Source organism: Aulonocara stuartgranti, assembly GCF_965226115.1.
Source record: "Aulonocara stuartgranti genome assembly, chromosome: 3".
Lineage (NCBI taxonomy): Eukaryota > Metazoa > Chordata > Actinopteri > Cichliformes > Cichlidae > Aulonocara > Aulonocara stuartgranti.
This window is the reverse complement of record NC_138941.1, coordinates 14623094-14639816: the sequence shown is the minus strand read 5'-3', so window position 1 is coordinate 14639816 and position 16723 is coordinate 14623094. Positions and strand designations below refer to the sequence as shown.

The 16723-nt window shown below is 41.3% G+C and overlaps 3 protein-coding genes across 3 annotated transcripts in view; all 3 read right to left on the bottom strand.

Moving 5' to 3' along the window:
- LOC309702569 (uncharacterized protein) overlaps positions 1-16723 on the bottom strand; it is a 1256944-nt gene that overhangs the window by 914887 nt on the left and 325334 nt on the right.
- LOC309702576 (NLR family CARD domain-containing protein 3-like) overlaps positions 1-16723 on the bottom strand; it is a 120744-nt gene that overhangs the window by 40090 nt on the left and 63931 nt on the right. The gene's annotated exons all lie outside the window — the stretch shown is intronic.
- LOC309697302 (uncharacterized protein) overlaps positions 15695-16723 on the bottom strand; it is a gene marked incomplete at its 5' end in the record, with an annotated part of 34149 nt that continues 33120 nt past the window's right edge. Inside the window, one exon of the mRNA XM_082519114.1 lies at positions 15695-16088. The remainder of the gene's footprint in view (positions 16089-16723) is intronic.

Here is a 16723-nt window from a genome sequence, read left to right as displayed (position 1 = left end):
TTCTGCAAATTAAGACAAATACTAAGTTATGTTTCTTTATATTTTATTATGTTACAGATTAAGTCATTTGTTCATACTTACTTTGTTTGTCTTTTCAGTCGTCATAAGGGTCAGGTGTGGGGAAACGCCCGCCTGGGATTTCCTCATTTTAAAGTCCTGATGATGTCACATATGACATCAGCAGGTCAAACAAAGTGGAGGGGTTTCTTTTTCCATAGAGATGCTTCCTTTTGTTTGTGTTAAGGTTTAAAGGGATTTGTTGAATGTTTTTCCTTTCGTTAATACTGCCATTTAGTTGTGTAAATATGCATGTTAGAAGTGTGTAGAGGTTTTGTGTTTTTTGGATAATCTGTGTAGCGTTTTAGATCCCTCAGTTGAGTGAGCGGTACTGGCTGGGCAATTGGAGGGAAATTGGTGGCCCTATTTAAAGCCAGTCTCTATCAGATGCAGGAGAGAGGAGAGGTGAGCTGTGTCACCAGATCCATGTTATGTTGAGTTTTGTTAATAGAGTTTATTTGGGGAGGAAGTTTTGTTAAGTTACATTAAATTAACTTCACTGTAAATAAGTTGCTCACCTTGGAAATCTGAAATGTCTGCTTCCCTACCACCTTCCTTGACGTTCGAGTCTGACTACTTCACACGCACAAACTATACAATTATTTTCCTCCAATTTTCACTTGCAGAAATGGTCCTGTGTGATTTCTAGGCTGTGATATAAAAACTAGTTCCTAATGGCAGCGATTCACTCAGTAAACATGTGTTTCCTTCACCAACCTCACACACAGATCCAATAAGATCAGGAAGTGGGCAGTATAGTACAATATGTGTTATTTTGTGCTGCACTGCCCAAACTAAAGATCTACTGAAGTGTTGATTCAGATGTTTATTTTGGACGATACAGCAGAAGATCAGACATGAAAGTGGAGATAACACAGAAGACATGCAGCAAAGGGTCAGAGGTCAGACTGGGCCACTGGATTCAACAATGAGCCAATGATCATCAAGTAGTGACTAAAGCAGAGCCCTGACGTTCTGACATTTATCACACAGTTAGAACAAATGTCTGCTGATGACTTCATCTCATGAAACGACTGATAGATGTCAATTCATTGATCAGCTGAGCTGCTGCTGCTGATCTTCTTCATCGTGCACAGAAACATTCAGCTTGTTTCAATCAGTAAATAACTTTGAACTGTTCCCACTCAAAATGCTGCCAGAACAATGATCATTGTTACTCCCCTCGAGTCTTAATAAAGCTCAACTTGTTCTTTGTGTTTAAACTGACATTTATTTCGGACAGGAGGATTCTTCCACATCTTAACATGTAATGATGTCCAACCACAGCCGATACAATGCCGTCAGAACTAAAAGGAAATACAAACTTAAATGAATATTCTTACTAAAGTCCTTAAGCATTATATACAACGAAACATTCCAAGAAAATGATCAATAAAGTACACATTACACCTCACACTGCGGCTATTGCGCTTGAATACCACGCAACAGTCGCGCATTTACATACAACGATAATAAATAAAACATTTACCTCATTGGCCTCACTCAAAGGGAACAAACTTTCATTTTTACGTGGTGGGGAGGTCCAAAAAAAGGCACTCTTTATTTATCTTTCTGCACACGTGCAAACCTCGTGGCTCGTCTCTTAATTAGCTTGCTGAGTGTGACAGCCAAAAAATGCCCTCTTAGCCACAACACAACTTTAGAAAAGGTTCCTATCTAATTGCACAATTAGCACAAATAACACATTTAAACATATAAATCTAATCAACAAACATGAATTACTATTTATTTCTTAATATTTCAACTACTTATTGTTTCAAACTTAACTATCTAATAAAATGAACTTAAATGCGAGAGTTGCCTATGACGGCAGCTGCAATCATTGTAGAACTCCACAAACATCACGTGTTGTTTTCCACATGTAAGATCAGCAAACATACAGAAACTTCCTGTTGCCACACACGGCCTCTAAAATCTCTTCCACGCTTTCTGTCTGAAGTCCACTCTCTGTGTCGGATCCACAGGAAACAACAAGATCTTATTAACATGGTTTTCAATGTGTCTCCTTCCAAAAGTCCAACCAATGAACAAATGTGTGTATTTGTGGAGGCCGAACAAAAGCATGACACATTTCTCTGTTTCTATAAACTGGAGTCAAACACAAATATGAAGAGTTTCACTGACAGACTCCAAAATGCCCCCACAGTGGATCAAAGGGAAATCCTACAGTGTGGCCAGAGACTCTTAATCTCTTAATGGCTCCAACATCAACACATCCACAATGTTGGATCCAGTTCTGCCTCACAGAGTTACTAAGACACACCCTCTGCCAGCATCACAACAGCTCCACCTGCTTCACCTGCCTCCTCAGCATCTGTACACCTGAAGAGAAAAGAAAGGCTCCAACAGCTCAAATCTACAAAGGATTCATGAAGTTTCATCCAACAATAAGATGTTTGCCTTCCACAGTGTGCTGTTAGACACCACTGTACCTCTGCCATTTCAAAAAGAACAGCTTGGGAACATTTTGGCTCCAAACACTTTGTGTTTAAGTTCTTTGTTTTCTTTGTGAAGCCGACAACATCTGGAGCTTTTTGACTCATAGAAACATCATTTTGTTCTTTAGATGACAGCAGATTGGGACTGAATAATCAATCACTATCAAACCAATAAAGACAAACATGCTGATTTTACAGGAACTTTGTTGGAGAAGCTGTAAAGACATGAAACTGGTGGAGATCCCAAACCAGTTGATAGTGCTGATTATTCCAAATAAAGTTGTTTTCCATTTGAGATGAAATGACTTTCTGTCCTGATATATAATAAAGATGTTGTTGTTTTTGAGCCCCTGTATTAAAAGTAGTTTAAAGTCAGCTTGAGTTTGATGTCTTTATGTCAAAGCTGCTCATGATGTTGAGCTGCTGATGGAATAAAAACAGTGAAAAATCTCCTCAATATAAAAGCATGTAGTCCAGACTTAAATGTAGCCTGTTGTTAGCTGAGGTCCACACACAGTGTTTGACAGTGTAAAGTGTGTGAAAGGGCTGCTGGTGGAGCTCACTAGGATGAGCAGGTGACCATGTGCCACGAGGTGGAGAGCAGCTGGCCTGGTTTGATTCTGACCCGGGCCACGCCCCCTTTCTCTCTGCTTTGCTGTCACTTATCTTCACTGCTCTGTCCAATAAAGCTGAAAAAGGCCCCAAATCAAAGAAATCTGCTGCAGCCTCTGAAATGTCGTCTGTTTCCTTCCAGAGGCCGACGGCTTTTTCACCGTCATACATACATGAAACTATCAAAGCTGACAATCATTCCAATAACATCTAATGGTACATATACACTCAACAAAAATATAAACGCAACACCTTTGTTACTGCTCCCATTCCCCATGGGATGGACGTAGAGACCTAAAATTCATTCCAGATACACAATATAACCATCCCTCCCAAACAGTGGTCACAAATCAGTCCAAATGTGTGGTAGTGGGCACATCTGCCATATTGAGATAATCCATCCCACCTCACAGGTGTGCCACATCAGGATGCTGATCTGACATCATGAGTAGTGCACAGGTGTACCTCAGACTGCCCACAACAAAAGGCCACCCTGGAATGTGCAGTTTTGTCTCACAGCAAAATGCCACAGATGCCACAAGCAATGAGGGAGCGTTTGGTGTTGCGTTTATATTTTTGTTGAGTGTATATAGACACAGGACTACAAGTAAATGGCTCTCAGCATCTGGCTGTGGTAACAAATGTCCCTGTTTGTGTTCAAATTGTGTGCATGTTTTAGACGTGTGTCACATGTAGAAACACAACAATCCCACAATGACACAAAGATTGGTTTGACACAACTGTGCAGCTGTAAGTTGTTTCTAATGATTCATTGAAGCTCTTCTAACATTCTGGAGACGATCAGTACATGAATCTGTTCAACACGACAACAATTTGACTCATGAAGCATGAGATTCTGTTTGTCATCTTGTCCAAGTCACTAGTAAGATGAAAGTGATACATAGACTAGTGGACGAATATTATTTTGGAGGACAGATGGTTGCATCATAGAGGAGAAAACAGGATGCTGATGAGGGGTCTTGAATGAGTGAGCTGATTGTTGAGTTTCTGATGTGTGAAGAAGTTTTAACATGGCACACATTTGGTTACATGAGAAGAAACTCGTTATGTGATGAGACAACAGGGTTATGTTGTGTGGTGTGAGGTGTGTGGCTGAGTGGATGAATGTTTGAGATTAATCTGGCTGATGATTTGTCTTTTGTTGCAAAGTTGAACCTGCCAGTTAGGTTTGGTATGATTTCCCCTCCTGGGATGAAGAACACGTGTCATGACTTAACAAGGCCTTTCTTTCTTTTTCCCTTTTTATTCTGTTACTTTCACAGTGCACTGAAAGTTTGTTGCTAAATCTCTGTCATTTAAAGCACATCTGAACATTTGAACAGGAAGAACTACACAACATGTTGTTGGGAACGGTTGCAAAGTGAGTTTCTCCAAAATTAAAATGGGCTCAGGAGAAAGCCACTTATTGGGACAATTAGGAAGCGAGTCCCTGTCTGAAAGGATTCAGCGGTGATCCAGTCTAAATTCTTTTTCTTTTTTTGAAATGGCGTCATATTGCTGAGGGTGGAAACGAAATGCGACGATAGATTCCACTATCAGCACTGAATGAATAAATGAATAACAAATGAGTGAAAATGGGGAACTGACTGGACTGCTGAAAGCTGACAAGAGTTGACTGACTTAACACCACTATGCAAAGGTTAACCCCCACCCAGATGTAACAAAGGGGTGGATGTATCTCTGTGTGTGTCTTTTGTTGCAGGAGCAGGAGGAGACCAGAGGAGGAAACTTTGGGTCACATGACTGTGTGAACTCTGCAAATTTAAGCTTTTAGCTGTAAGTTTTTCTGTGTGTCTGTGAATTTACCAGCAGTGTGTTATTCATGATCCTGTTACTCACAATGCAGACGTCACTGTGAGAAAGTGTGTACACACCTGCGCAGCGCTAACATTTACATTACTTTTCTACAGCAGAGGGTTAATCATGTGATTTGATCATGTGATTTACAGCAGGACACAACTTAATAATGTTTTTCTACCACAGGATTACTGAGTTTTTGTGTGAAGGAAACTGTGTTGACAGGCTGTATGTTGGTGATGAAATTACACTGTGTTGTTGAGGAATGTGAATATTACAGTGGAGATGTGAATACAGTGTGAGAGACATCCTGTGTTGAAGCCAGTGTTACTTCTTTTACAGCAGAGTGTTAACTTTATGACCTTTTACAGCACCTCTGGAGTCTGGTGACCCAGGCCTGACCTAGGATGCTACTGCTAATGTTTCTCTAATGTGCTTGTAAAGGATTCAGCACAGACAGACAAGTGACAACTGAGCAGATGTGCAGGGTTATAGAATAGTTAAAATGGGGCTCATTATCTGACCACTATTGAGCTCATAGTGATGAAACAAGTGAGTGACGAACTTAAGGAAAGTCACTGATTACAATGTGGGATGAAGTTGAGATGATTGATGATTTGGAGCAAATTATGGCACAAAAGCAGGAGTTTAATGATTAGAATAAACCTGCAATGATACTTGTCTCTGTGATGCTGAATACTTTATTACTCTTATGAGCTACTGTTAAATGTGAAGTTTGTTTTAACTTACAGGGTTTTGTCTACAGGGAAGGATACAGGCTCCGGGTGGAGCTGGGAGTTGAACAATCTTAACATTTAACCACTGACTAATGTTTCTTTGACACAGGGTTACAGGTTTGGAGTGGAGCTGCTCCAAGAGAAACCCTGGAGAATTTTTCAGAGAGAATGTGCAACATTCTTGTGCATGTCTCATTGTGTGGAGTTGACACATGGCGAGAGCCGTGTGGCAAAAGAGGAGTGTCAATATTTTAACTTGCAGATGTTGTGACGTGCCCTGAGAAGGAGTGACTGAAGGAGATCATCCACAAGATGGAAGCTGAGGCCTGGAGAGAGGCTTCAGGAGGATCATAGAGGAGCAGAGATCACCTTCAGCACAGCAGACATCCCACAGTGAGCTGTGCTACTGAGCTTCCAGAAGATCGTCGAGAGGAGACTTTGAACAGCAAACAACCAGAAGGAGTGAAAGAGATTCAACGTTGATGTTGAGGAAGACAACTAGGGTGTACGATGTGCTCTGCCCTAATTCTTCAGCGGCGTTGGAACAGAAGCAGAAGGATGAAGGGAGTGTGCCAAGCTTTAATCGACGGTGCAGAGAGGAAGTTCAGCGATGGAATTGTGATTCTGTGAACAGCACAGACGCCAGGGGACTGGGAAATAGCTGACATCACTTTTCCCAAGGATGGAGATCACCTAAAGTGTGTCACTGTGCCATGCAGACTTGATACTGCAGAGGGGCTTTTGTTTACATTTGCATCATGTGTTACACTTTTTTAATCTTTAATTTTAAATTGAAACTAACATTTAAAAACATTTGGTACAATGTGGAAAGAGGAAGAGTATTTCCACCAGGAGCAGAAACGTCTGACTCAGCATGACGATGCTGTTGGTGGATACTGAAGAGCTCAGCCTGTCAAGACAGGATTAGGTTATCGTTTTTAAACATGTTTATTCAATTATATTCTGAGGCCAGTTATCTGGTATAATCTTTGGAAGTCTATTAAAATAAAAATAAAATCAGATGTGTGGTCTTTTGGTTGTTTTTGTTTTGTTCAATAAGCAGATGTTGGTGTTTCAGCAATGCAGTAACTTAAGTTTAAAAGGCTTGTTAGAACCTATGAAACACATCATACAGACTTGTGGACATTAGAAGATGACTAATAATCATCATGAATAAGACTAAAGGCAGGAAGGTGTCCTTTATAACTAATAATATTAATAACTAATAATATTAATATCATAGTCTGTCTGCAGCTGAGACAATACAAACTCAAACTGTGGGGAGAAGATTATATCACTTCAGTTTAAATTGACCTGGAAGCGCCACATTTTCACAGACTTCTTTATTTACTGCATTTTTTACGTGCTGTATAGATTATACAGTTAGGTCCATAAATATCTGGACAGAGAGAACTTAATTTCTGATTTTGGTTCTGTACATACACTAAAATCAATTTTAAATGAAACAACTCAGATGTGTTTGAAGTGCAGACGTTCAGCTTTAATTCAGGGGGTTGAACAAAGAGATGCAGAAAAATGTGAGGAACTAAAGCATGTTCAACACAATCCCTTCATTTCAGGGGAAATGTAGAGGAAAAATTAGAAAAATTAAATAACTTCATTAAATTAATTAAATAATAAGATTGTCAGCTGGTAACCAGCTGGTAACCAGCTCCATGCGACCGCTTATCCTGGTCCCAGTGTTAGGGTCAGTGAATCCAGTTAACAGAAAGATATCCTGGATATACTCGACTGACTTTTTAGACTCAATAATTAATTAATCATAATGATTAATAATCATAATAAAAATTATAGTCTAACATCCAGAAATCTGCACGATGTGTTTCATTATGTCTAACAAGCCTTGTACAGTTAAAGCTAACAGTTACTACATGACTGAAACACCAACATTATCTCTTTTATTAAAACATGCATATTAGGGCTGAGTATCCTCACTCATGTCTAGAATCGATTCCATTCAATTTGATTCAATTTGAATCGGGGAAATTTTGCCTCAGACAGTCAGAAATATTATGATTCAGGTCATGCATCAGTACATTTCTATATTTTTATATCTATAAAATAAATCTGACACTTGCCAGACTTTATCAAAGGTGTGAGCATCACAGCAGATGCCTTTGTGTCAAAGTAGCTGAGGATCAAACAGAAAAACATGAAGGTTTTCCTGGCCTGGGATTTTATACAAATATTCTGCAGTACATCAAAAACAAAAGAAAACCATTAATGAACATATGAACATTACCTGATGCTGCTGACGTGAAGCAGAGCAAAGTTACAGAGGTTTGATTACAGACACAGCTGAGCATTTTGCAATTCTGAATCATTTTAAAAAGTTTAAATTTGTTCAGTATTGAACGGCAGAAACGAGGCTTTGTTTTCAGAAGTAAGTAAAAGAAAAATAAAACAGCTGCCGACAGGCTGTAAGAACGGTAGACTTGTGCGTAACAAGCAAGCGAATAATGCAGAAAACAGGAAACTGTTCTTGAAGTACAGAGAGAGAGAGAGAGAGAGAGAGAGAGCTGTGCATGAAGTGTGATTTTATCCTGGTGGCAGCAAAACAATCAGAGGGAATTCATGACGATGTTTATGTGAAGCGTAGTTTGGAGCTTCTTTTGCTGCTGGTTTACTCAATGTTGTTTGGAGAGACATCAAACCTGCAGCTTCAGAATCAGCGCAAAAAGGGCGTAAACACAAAGCGCGGAGCCGCCGAAACATCAGAATCAGCAAGCTGTCGGCTTTCAGCTCGTGTCCGTGCAGTCAGGTGAGAAAGTCACATCTCACTGATTCTGATGTGTCGGCGGCTCCACGCTTTGTGTTTATGTCTTTGTGCAGAATCCGTGTTCCTGCTCTCATTTACTGTTTTAGCTGTTTGGTGGTTGTTGAAATTTTGGGAGGTTTAACCTGAGATTCTGGCGTTTTGGCCAAAATAAGCGCAGATACTGAAGGACCCGTCCCATCCTGGCAACAAACTGTTCCAACTTCTGCAATCTGGTAGAAGGTTCCGCATCATCCGGGCAAGGACAGAGAGACTCAAGAGGAGCTTCTATCCCCAAGCCATCCGGGCCCTAAACACACACACCCGCCCTCTCACATCATCTATAATTGACTGAGACAGGACTCTTCCAGACACTCTAAACGAAGGCACAATGTACATTCCAAATTCCTTTAATTTTAAATATGTTTATATTGTCTATCCTCTAAAATAGTCAGATGTCTATTCATATTAATGTACAGAATTCACCTGCTTGCTGCTACTACTGCACATTCACCCAGTGTATATACTATATATATATATATATAATGTTCTTCCTCTACCCCCCCCCCATTTTTGCACATGTCGAGGAGCGTGTCAGGCTACATTTCACTGTGTGTTATACTTGTATAACTACACAGCAAAATCTCCAGTGTTAAATTAACACTAGAGAGTGTCTATATGGGTCCACACCTCTGAGTGTTAAATACAACACTGTTGAGTGTTAAATTAACACTTTTGACAGTGTTATATGTTTAAAAGTAACCTAGTCAGTTTTGAAGATTAACAATGGCTAACACTGAGTAGTGCTGATTTTCTAACACTGGAATATTTCTAACATTTTGAGTTATTTTCCAGTGTTAGAAAATCAGCGTTAGAAAATGTAGCTGTTGCTGTTCTGAGAGTCTATTGTGCAAGTGGTGTGATATGCCCATGTAGAAAGGACGGCACTGCAACGCTAGACTTGCCCTTACTCTGAGCTCCCTCTTTATTCTGGCAACTGGTACAAAGAAAACAGCACACAGTCTTCATTAACAATCTGCAAAGCAACTGCAACATTCAGTTCACCAGCTTGGGAGTTTTTTTCCTTTTTCCTTTTCCAAACATAACACTTAACAAATGACTAAGATATATTTATACAACACAACATCAACAAAATCTTTCTTTTAAAAGTTCTAGCTGAAACCAAACTTGTGATCGTATAGTAGCAATATTATTTATTTATTTTTCTCCTTTTTCCTAACCAATAACAACAATAACATATAAAAACAGCTTTTCTATTATAAAACAATCATCATTGTTCATCATTTTTTTTCCTATACAACAGCATCAATTAAAACTTATACTTAACAGCGCCTACCTGGTACAAAGAAAACAGCACACAGTCTTCATTAACAATCTGCAAAGCAACTGCAACATTCAGTTCTGTTAAAAAGAATTAGAACAATCACAATCTCATAGAGAAGCATTAGAGCTGAGTGCAAGTCAAAAAGCACCCGACTAGCTAACGAGTATTAGCTTAGCATGCTAACTAAAAATGCTACTCGTGAATAAAGTTACTACCCATGCATCAAAATGCCTGTAACTTTCGGGATACATGCTAGTACTGCTTACAATCAAAATACATGTTGACAATTACCACTATGAGGGTGTTTTCATTGATACAATTACAAAATTGACAACAGTATCGCTCAGTAGCACGCCACCATCAAACAACTGAGTTTTTTTTACACATCGACCAGCATCCGGCCAATCCACCACCTTCCATCGTTTATACCGTTACAAAAACAATAATAATCATAAAAAAACATCATCGGCCCATAAAAATGAGAAATCACCATCGGTATGCCCGATGGCCAGTCCAGCTGTGGTCGTGCCATCAGTTAACCCTTCACGTGCCAGCTGTGACACGCGTGCCCAGGGTTGCCGACCCCTGCTCTAAAGCATCTGATTTGGATTCCAGGGCCCTGTTTCAGGAAGCCGGTTTAGTGGAAAAACTGAGTAAGTATACCCTGAGTTAACGAAAACTCTGGGTTTTCGGTTTCACAAAGCGAGTTCAGCTGCAGCCTGAGTGAGTCACTATGACGACACACTCCGTGAAGCTAACCTGCCCCCTAGCAGGTTTACTACAACTAACCCTGACTGTCTCCGCCCCTTTGTCGGAAACCTGACAGTAGGAAGTGTCGGACATGGCGTGCCACTTCCTTGAAGAGCCAGTAGATCGTGAAGCCCAAATTCTCCGCAGAGCTCTCCGCCGGGAGAGAGTGATCAGAGCGCGTTTGGACATTTTATCATTTCCTGATGATTTTCTGTGCGAACGTTACCGTTTCTCAGCACAATCTATAATTTATTTGGATAACATCCTCAGGCCATATATTACGCATGTGACACAACGCGGACATGCTCTCAGTTGATTGCATATTATTTGTATTGCACTTCGGTTTCTTGCAAACGGGAGCTTTCTGTATAATATTGGTGACGCTGAGCACGTTTCCAAGGCTACCGTCTGTCGGGCAGTCAGGAATGTTACAGTTGCACTGAAACGTCTCCTGTACTCGTCTGTGGTGTTCCCCGGTCACAGACCCACAAGATTTATCAAAGAGGGTTGCCACAAAATTGCAGGTATCAGGATGACCAAAACTTAATGTATGATGTGGTGATACTTGGACTACTACTTAAATTGCACATTTATTTTCAGGGTTCCCAGGCGTGATTGGCTGTACAGATGGCACTCACATTCCAATCATTGCTCCTTCAGTAAATGAAGGAGACTATGTGAACAGGAAGTCTTTCCACAGCATTAATGTACAGGTACATAGTTCCCTGTAGCATGTCAAACTAACAAATTATTTCATTATAGTAATGGATGCTAATTTGTGTTCTCTGCACTGTGAAGATCATATGTGATGCTGCCAACATTATCACAAATGTGGAAGCCAAGTGGCCAGGCTCTGTCCATGACTCACAAATATTCCGTGAATGTACACTGAGCACAAAATTTGGACATGGTGAGTTGAGAATACTTTAAAATATATAAAGACCAATTGCTTCAGGGACATTTGAACTGAAGTGTACCCTTCTGTCTTAGGAGAGTTCACTGGCTACTTGCTTGGTGATAGGGGGTATCCATGTTTACCCTATTTGCTTACCCCTTACCCTGACCCTGAACCGGGCCCACAGCAGCGATATAATCTGGCTAATTGCAGGACAAGAGCCAGAATTGAAATGACTATCGGAATGCTTAAGGCCCGGTTCCAGTGCCTGCAAAGACTCAGGGTCACCCCAGAAAGGGCATGTGACATTATTGTGGCATGTGTGATTCTTCACAACATTGCCACAATTAGAGGAGAACACTGTCCTTCTGAACCAAACATCAGCAGTGATCCAAACCATGAACATCCTGACCCTCCCACGGACATACAAGATGGAAGAGCAGTCAGAGACACCATATGTCACAATCATTTCTTTTGACCCATCACCTCAACATGTTGAAAGAAGAATAAACAGATTTTTTGTTCAACTGGCTTTATTGGTCGCCTGTATTTCCTGTACACAAAGTATTAAAAGATGTAAACCTCATAAAGTGTCTCTGTTGCTTCCTCCTCTGTAACAGCTGTCAATGTTTCTTCATTATTTTCCTGTAGTAAAGAAATAGACAACATTGCTGTTCTACTGTAAACTCATATAATCTGTGGAGTATTACTCACAACTGCATGTTGGTCTGGCTCAACAGGAGGCTGCACCAGATGCAGTACACCATCACCATCAACTGATAGAATATGAGGTTTATACAGGTCACTTATAACTTACAAGGGACCAAATGGCAATTAACAAACATACCAAGCACCTTACACTTCATTGTCATTATGCTCTCAAAGACAACCAAGGCTGAGGGAAGGCAAAATCAGTCGGAAAATAACTTCACTACAAAATAATTCATTATGGTAAAGAGTTTATCAAATGAATGTGTCGCACTGCAAAGGTGACTGTGAAGAAAGGATGTATGCACATCATGTATTATTTTGAATTTACCCCTTATGTAGGCACTTGTGTCTTGCGGGGTTATTGCCTCAGAGGATGTCCCCGCAGAGATGCCTTCGGCCACAGGGCGCCCACTGTTTTGGCTGAGGGCCAACTGCTCAGCCTCTGTGAGTGGTGGTGGTGGAGGACCCCCACCTGTTTTTCGGGCCTCCGCTTTTTTTCTGTTGGCTATAACGGGCCACATTTGAGCATACAGAGTAAGCAAATATGTACTTGTAATGTGCTCAGATAATTTCAATAAGTGCTTACAGAAAGAAAATTAATGTAGCCTCTAACTGCAATTGATTTACATGGGACAAACAGACCAAGCACTATGGCTCATAATACAATTACACCTTACCTGTTTGGACTATATTTTTATATTTCATTTTTACTTGCTGCCAGGCACGTTTGGGGCCTGTTGGGTTGCACCTGCGCTCACATCACATCACAAAATAAAATGTATAAAATAACAAATAAAATAACATATGATAAAATAACGTGTTAAATGGGTGGAAATCCCTCGATCAATGTTTAAATTAACACTCACGCATTGACTCTGTCGGCTATGTTTTGCCATGCATGCTTTTGCAGCTGTGGCTGTGTTACTTTTTTCCGCGGAATTTGCATGTTATCGGCATATGCTGCCATCAGAATTTCGGCCTCAAGCGCTGTGAAATACATTGACCGCGCCTTCTTTCCCTCCGTCTCCATGGTGACTCGCTTAATCTGTGCTCCGCTTATCAGGGCTTTATGTATCCTCGTCCGCGCACTTCACTTGGGGTTAAAGCAACTCCGCGTTGACTGAACTAATTGTTATCAGCCTTTCTGAAACGGAATATTCCGAGTTGGACAGTTCGGGGTTACTCAACCCTGAGTATCGTTTTTCACTCTGAGTTTTCCAAACCGGCTTCCTGAAACAGGGCCCTGAGATCAAATATATTTTCCTTTGGCTTTGTTTTCTTCCCATTTGTGGCTTTAATGTAGTGTTACATCCTGTTTGTTTGCTTCCATCTGTATACATGTCCAGATTCACTGTTATGTTTCTATTCTTACATTGCTGTGTGATCACTGTTCCCTCTGCTGACTGATGTGACCTTTTGTATCTTACACTGATACTTGTCATATTTGTATCTGCGCCTAAAAGATAAAAAGTTTTCCATGCTAAAACACAGCTCCACCTCCTGCAGTTCTCCCTCTGAACCACTAGATGTCTCTGTTATCTAAATGAAGACGTGCAGCACAGCAACCACAGCAGCGCTCAGATCACACGTGTCCTGTTATTATGTATAAAAGCATGAAACAGGTGAGACAGGTGGGATCAATATTAATGTTGTGGAAATATATGAAAACGCAACAGAAGAGTGAAAACATTTCGTGTTTCTAGAAAGATCTTTCAGCTCACAGCTGCTCACAGACTGTATTTACAAGTGACAAACTGCAACACCACAGTACATCTACAGTATATATCAAATATATTCTGTATTCAAATCTATTGAGTGATGTTTGAAAGTCTTTCCAGGTGAGTTTGATCCAGGAGGGTCTGAAGCCAGAGTCAGACAGAGACTGTGCACAGACTGTAGAAGGACAGAGCAGCAGCAGAGCAGTCCAGATACACTGATGATCCTCAGTCAGATCCAGAGGGACACACAGGGATGATGCTGGACTCTACATTGTGTCTGACAGTGGAGCTGTTCTCAGAGCAGTTCACTCTGCAGCACTGACAGTCATCTGCACTTCTTCTCATTCCTCTGTCAGTCACTGCTGGATGAAGCTCTCCTCTCCACCTCCCAGTAACATGGCCCAGTCAGAGCGTCTCTACACACAAGCTGCTGCTGCTTCAACCTCTCTGGATCATCAGGACACAGCTCCTCCTCTCTCAGCACACACACCGCCCTGTTTACCATCATCACCTCCACCTGCAGAGAGAAGAAGGAAGAGCAGAGGAGATAAACGAGTGTTTCCAGAGACTCTTCATCAGCTGTCAGTCAGTGATGCAGCACATCCAGTATAAAGAGCAGCAGGGACTTCAGTGCTGGGACTGTACTAGGACTCATTGTTGCTTCACTTTTTCTAATCTTTGGATTTTTATTGAAGTTGATGAAAATGTTTTTCCCTCCTAGTTTGAGTTTGGACTTTCATTCATTAGAAGAACCTTGGTGTGTCCACTCTGAGCTCTGTAGGAACCCCAACAACAAGCCCAACAATCCAGATGGACGGTTCCAGCTGTTAACTGGAGGAATTCCATCCAAACATCTGCTCTCACTAAATTCTTCCTCACCTACAGACTGTGTTCTTCACTGCTTTAAACTTGGAAATGAATGCAGTCATTGGTCTGCGTGCTGCTTTGTTCAGAGAGCTGATTGGCTGTTGACAGTGTTTGATCAGAGCGTGTCAGCCGTTACCATGGTGACCATAAAGGTCAGAAACAGGAAGTGTTTGTGTCCAATCCTGAAGCCTGTCACCATTCTCCTCTCACAGCTTCACTGAGAAGCTGCAGCTTTACAGGAAACACTGGATCTTTGTTTCATACTGACTGTGTTTAGTACAATACTGCTGACAGCACCAACCACTCACTCCATCACTCTACTTACAGCAGAGTCTCCAGTCTGTAGTCTGGACTCTGCTGAAGATCAGACAGCTGCTTCACATCTGGATCCTTCAGATTGTTTTCGTAGAGGTTCAGCTCTCTCAGATGGGAGGGGTTGGACTTCAGTGCTGCTGCCAGATAATCACAGCTGATCTCTGACAAACCACAGTTGATCAATCTGTGTAAAGAATGAAAGATGTAAGTTTATTAGACAAAGTGTGAGCTTGAAATCATTCAGTGTTTCATCATCTGTTCAGAGCTGAAGAAGGTTCAGAATGTAGAAGTTTAGAAAATGGAAACTCCAAACAGCTGAAGCCAACAGGAAGCAGCTTCAAACAGGAAACTGTGCAGAGTTTCAGACTATATGTCCTGATGCAGCCAGTTGGACTTTGGAGATTTGAATCTCTGTTCTGTGACTAAGTCCTTGAATCATTTCTTCCAGTTGGTCCAACAAGACAGACTAAGTATTGGACATGTGTTGTGGCTCCATTAGGGGAGCTTCTAAATGTGATCTGATGGCCCCTCTGGGTCTGTCAGGTCACAGGACTGAAGAGAGCTCAAACTGGGCACACAGTTGTTCCAGGCTGGACCAAAGACTCTATACTGGGACTGAGGGACTGCTTTGACTGCACCCACTGGGACTTTTTAAAGGTTCATGTTCTCACTTAGATCATCGATTTCTACTTACATTTCTTTCTGGGAAAAATGGGGATTACTTTGAAAACAGGAAGTATTTTCCCCAATAAGCAGCCCTGGATTAGTAAATCACTCCAACGTGTTCTCAGGCAGAAGAAGCTGTCTTGTTATGAGGGAGAGAAGAAAAAGATTGAGGCACAGAAACTTGTTGAAAGAGAGATAAAGCAGCTAAAATCAGGTGTAAAAGTAAAGCAGAGGATGAGCTGAATAAAGGACACTCAAGGCTGGCTTGGAAAGGAATGAAGTCCATGGTGGGGATGCAGAACAAGGAGCAAAGATGAATGTGATGCTGAATCAGCAGAAGACTTGGACTCATTGGATTCCAGCTTTGATATCATTGATTTCAATGAAGAGCTTTGTGATTGTAGCAAAGGGCTGGTAGCTCTGAGAGTCCCACTGATGAGGTGTTTGTGTGGAAATCTCTTAGTGGGACCAAAGAGAGAAAAAGCCCTGGTCCTGATGCTGTGGGAGGGAAATGATTGAAGTGTGCTGTGAGGAACTGACTGGGAGATTTTCACACATTTTCAAGTCCTCCTTGGAACAACAGGAAGTTCCCAGCATATGGAAACAAAGGTTAAGTGTCCTATGGCACTCAGTGATGATGGTGCTGTGGCCCCACCACCTCCACCTCTTTGTAAAGGAACTAACTGTAATCTGAAGCTTCAAATGGAACTAAGACTTCCTCCACTAGGTGGCAGTGTCTGATGAGAAAGTGTTAGTGGAGCTGGCCTGGAGTCAGAAACAGGAAGATGCAGGATTTGGGCTGAAATGGGGAAAAGTGGTTAGCACTAGTGCCTTAAAGCAAGAAGGTTCTAGGTTGAAGCTTGTTGGCCTTTCTGTGGAGGGTGGATGTTCTCCCACAGTCCAATGAAATGCTGCTTAGGTTCATTGGTGCTTCTAAATTGGCTGTAGGTGTGGATGTGAGAGAGTGCTTCTCTGTCTCTCTCTGTTGGCCCTGTGA